The sequence below is a fragment of the Suncus etruscus genome, chromosome 2 (assembly GCF_024139225.1).
Source record: "Suncus etruscus isolate mSunEtr1 chromosome 2, mSunEtr1.pri.cur, whole genome shotgun sequence".
Lineage (NCBI taxonomy): Eukaryota > Metazoa > Chordata > Mammalia > Eulipotyphla > Soricidae > Suncus > Suncus etruscus.
Window position 1 is genome coordinate 159577249 of NC_064849.1, and position 5079 is coordinate 159582327.

General features: G+C 32.8%; 1 pseudogene; it reads left to right on the forward strand.

The window, feature by feature from the left end:
- Window positions 1-4480: 4480 nt before the first annotated feature.
- LOC126002745 (uncharacterized) lies at window positions 4481-4630 on the forward strand (annotated as a pseudogene).
- The last annotated feature ends 449 nt before the right edge of the window (window positions 4631-5079 follow it).

Genomic DNA, 5079 nt, shown 5'->3' on the forward strand with positions numbered 1-5079 from the left:
AATACTGACTCATTTAAAAATTAGTTATTCTAAGCAGTTCTATAATCTCCATGGAAATGGTCTACTCTTTTCTCCTGAAAGTAATCGATTTTTTGTCACCTTTCTATGATACAGGAGCAAGGATATTTTCTTTTTTACTCCCTTTAAATTTAAAAGCTCTGACTTATTTGAATATGTCAAATTTAAGTCATTTAAATTTAATTGAATCTCGTGGTTCTTTCATGAAAAGTTGAATATAATTCAAATTTAAATATATTTTTCTAGTTAGTAAATGATTTCTTAAAATTATGACTTAAAATGTCCTTATCAAATGACATATCTTTATGAATGTAATGGCTTACAAGAAATTTTTATTAGCATTCATATCTCAGTCATTTCTTTCACTAAATATTTTAGAGTTGTTATACATCTACACAGGTAGAATTGCATGAGCATTTTTTGGCATTTCTACTTTCATATTAATTATCAAAATATGGTATGATATAAGTACATTTGGGATGTCTATTTCAAGAGTACTGTGATGATGGGCTTGAGTGATAGCACAATAAGTAGGGTGTTTTTCTTACATGGTGTCTACCTGGGTTGGATCCCCAGCACCCCATATGGTCTACCGAGCCTGCAGGAGTAATTTCTAGCGCAGAGCCAGGAGGAACCTGAGCATTGCCAGAAATGGCTCCCAAACAAACACACAAACCCCAAAACAAACAAAATAGAGAGTTACTGTGATTTATCAAAGATCTGTTCTAGATCCAGTAACTGTTAACTGTTATATTTATAAACATTAAAGTTGTCACTGCACTTTGTTTGGGATCCTGGATTTTCCAACTTTACCTTTCTATTATCTAGATAGAACAAATTCAGCTGATAACAGATGAACAAATTCTCAGCTCCATGCATGACATAGAAATGAGAGTTTCAAAGTTGAATTATCAATAATAGTTAATAAAATTGCACTAATGAAAAAAAGAATTTAAGTTGAAAAGCATGTGAATTCTGTCTATAGTAGTTAATGTAGTCATGTGATTTCGTATTTAAAAAAATTATTCAAATACTGTGGTTACAAGGTTGTTCATAATACAGGTATTTTTTTTCTACAGATAAAATTATTCTTGATACAGTCATACAATATACAACAACCTTCACTATTTCTTGACACCAATATCTCCAGTTTCCCTCCTATTCACCTTCCTCTGCCTGCTTTTGTAGCAGTAGCAGGCATTTTACTTTTCTCTCTCCCCCCTCTCTTTTCCTCTTTCTCCCTTTCTCCCTCTTTCACCCTCTCTCTCCCTCTCTCCCTCCTTCCTCCCTCTCTCCCTCTCTCTCTTTTCCTCCCTTCCTCCCTCTCTCCCTCTCTTCCTCTCTTACCCTCTCTCTCCCTCTCTTCTTCCTTCCCTCTCTTCCTCTCTCTCCCTTCCTACCTTCCTCTCTCCCTCTCTCTCCTCCCCCCTTCCTCCCTCCCTCTCTCTTTTCTCCTTTTTTTGACACTGTTAAAATTTTTTTTTCCATTATTATAAATGAAAGGGTGCCATGCATGTTACTTTGTCTTCCTTTCAGCACCCTGTTCTTCTAATACAGATCATGAGTAGTTTATTTTAAAAAACATATTGAGGGCCAGGGTGACATTAAAGTGGGAGGTCTGCCTTGTACTGGGCAGACCTAGGTCTGATTCCTCGAAACCCATATGGTCCCTCCAGCATTACCAGGAATGATCCTTGAGTATAGTTAGTAGTAAGCACTGAGCTTTGCTGGCTGTGTCCACAAACAAACATACATACAAACAAACAAACAAAAATCCCAATAGTACATGTCATAGGGTGTTTGCTTTGCATGTATGAGGCTTACCAGAATTCAATCACTGTCATCCTGGAGATAGCCAGGAGTGATTCCTGAGTGCAGAGCCAGGCATAACCCCTAAACTGCCGGGTGTGGTCCCTAAATCAAAAACAAACAAAACAACCACCCAAAACATATTTACTTGATATAAAAAAATGAAAATCATAGTTGGGTTTTAGAAAGTGCTGTTTTTGTTTGGGGCTATATCTAGCAGTGCTCAGGGCTTAGCATATGAATCTGTTTTCCAGAATAATGCTTGGCTGTGCTTGGGGAACTATTATGTGGTGCTTATGATTAGATTTGGATGCTTTGCAAAGCATTCCTTAACACCCTGTACTATCTTTCTGGCTTTTTTTTTCCTCTGGCATATCTATAGTTTATTTATTCCCCAAATTATTTATACTTTCCTTGTATTGATATATTTGCTTTTAAGTAGAGTTTTTAATACTACTTGTACAACCTGACTGTTATTTATGAGCTGCAACTTTGGGCCATTACTTACTCTATGGCTCAATTTTTAAACTGACTAATGAACTAGTTATTATCCACTTCCCCATAGATTTATTGTAAAGAATGAAATGAGGACCAGCCTCTTCTTCCTCAAAGGATTAAATGAGTAAATACGTGTAAATTTTGAAAAATAATGACCTTTATATTTTAGACATATTGGAAACCTTTCTTAATTTATTCATCATTAGACCCATTAAATATAATATGAAATCGAGAATGTTGATAAAAATGCCCATGTAGGTGAATTGTATAAGAAGATGATCTTGTTATTGTAATTATGAGGTTATATAAAAAGTTTAACTCCAACACTACTTGGTTTATCAGCAATTTGATTTTTATGCTAAGACTTATAGAAACTATATGTTTCCATCTGATTATTCTATTGTGATAACATAACTTATTTTGAAAGTTAAGAGAAGTTTATAGTGTATTTTTGCTCTATGTGATAGGTATGGATTATTATCCTTATTTTTTTAAATGCTTACTTATTTCAGGTGTTCAATTATTTCTCTAAAGTTATAAAAACTATTCTTAGTGACAGAATATAAGAATTTATCTTATATTTATCTAAGATACATCTGATAAGTATTTCCAGTTGTCTAAACACTATTAAATTTAGCATTGTTTTATCAAAAGATCATAACATACAATTTATGTCTGTATCACGAAGTCCATTGCTGTTGGAAAATAAACAAGGATGGGATTAGCAATTGCTTTTGCATGCAGTATCGAGTAAAAGCTAAACTCCTGGAATTAAATCATATTGCTTTCACAACAGAAGGATTGTAAAATTTGTTTAGAATTTTGCGCCACCTGTTACATTTTTTTTTGAAATTTTTGTTATAATCAAAAATTTTTAACAGCAATGCTAAATTTAGATTATTTTTTGAAATATACTTTTAAAGAATGTCTTTTTGATAAATCTGTGAGCACTTCTTAGAGAAATGGTAGACTCAATAATTCTCTCTTTTGACAAGTGTTACATATGGGTTAAAGTCTTTCAATTATCAAGAGTGGGAGGGGACCCATGTAATAACATAGAGAGCTTGAAACACTGGTAGGAGAATTGATACATTATCTCTGAAACTGTAAACTGACTTTAATATTATTAAAAAGGATGATCACCTTAATAAAAGTCAATTAAGTAAAAATGGGTAGAATAGTTTGTAACTAAAAGGGGTATTTAAAGTAAAAGACTAAACAGGTTAAATAAATCCTAGAATTAAAATATCTATTTCTTACTCATTGATTTTACTCATAGTGAAATTTTAATAGAGATATGCCCCAGTTAACTTTTGCCAGATGATACTGTGGCAAAATCTATATCAAAGTATTAGTGATTTAGATTAATATAGATTATTTTCTGTGGCATTTTTTTGTGGCGGTTGACAGAACACATCCTCACATTATTATAGTTTTAACATTGCTGTTCTTTATTGTGTATTTAGAAAGAAAAAATGTTTGGGAAAACTACAAGATGGATTGAGAATTTCTATTTAGTTGTGGGACAAGTTTTTCTAGGGTATTTTTAGATCAGCTAAAGCAAGGGAAATATCCACACATGTGACTGTGGTAGTGGAATTATACTGATTTCTTAAGAGAGGGAAATTTATGAGAAGTGAACATCATGATTAAATTAATAAAAACATCATTGGCAAACCCTCTTAATTCCTAGGATTGGAATCTACTTAAAATAAATATTATAATTTTACATTGGTTATTTCTAAAATTGTATTTATAACAGTAGGTATATAGATCTTTTATCTTCTAATATTGGACTGGGGTTCTGATTTTTTTCTTGTGCTGGCATTTTTTTCTTTGAATGTTCCATACAAACTACATTGCTAGATTAAAGGCTTTGGTTTTAAAAAATAGAATCCCTCAGCACATCAGTGTGTTTACAATGACTTGCGGTCCAATGGAGAAGGAAGTGTTTCATGAATCCAATGGTTAGGATATGCTGTTGGACTAGGAAAAGACTGACATTGTTCTCTCTCTCTTTTGTGTTTTCTTTTTTTTTTCCATTTGGGGTACATATATTTCTACTTTTCTCCTCGAAGATGGACTTTTTGCTTTCCATTATTCGAGTATATTTTTATCTTTCACCATTTTGTTACATCTTTTCTGACTCCAAATAAACTTCCAAAGGATAAAGGCTGGCAGAATAAAATGCATAGGTAATCAAATTAATTAAAAAAATTTTTAGGAGGAGGTACAGTAAATGCACCCGATATATACCTCAACACAGGCCCTTTGCCTGGTCTGTATTGTGAACTGGGGGACAAAAAAATTTTTTTTTGCTGGGGATTACATCTGAAAGTTTTTAGAGGATACTCCCAGAATCTGTGCTCAGGGTTGTTTAGGAATTTCACCTGGGCCACCTGCATACAAAGCCTGTCTCAACTTGTAGAGCTCTTAGATCTTTAAGAAAAATTAAAAAAAATTATGAATGGAAGTGGAATGAGGAGAGATCCAAGGAGAGAAAGATGAAGAGACAATGCAACATCTATTCGTACAAATGTTAGATTTCTTGTTAAAACAAGCTGTTTTAGTGTATTTTTTGATTTTTTTATGAAACTATTCACAAGACTATTTTTCAAAGAAGTTCTGTTATTTATTTATTTTTTACTGTTGAAAGACAGAAATGGAAGTACTCACTGAGAAAGCTTTTAAAAGCCTGTCATCTAAGTGGTCAATTTTGAAACAGTTAAATTAGACAGGAAAATAAAATTGTGT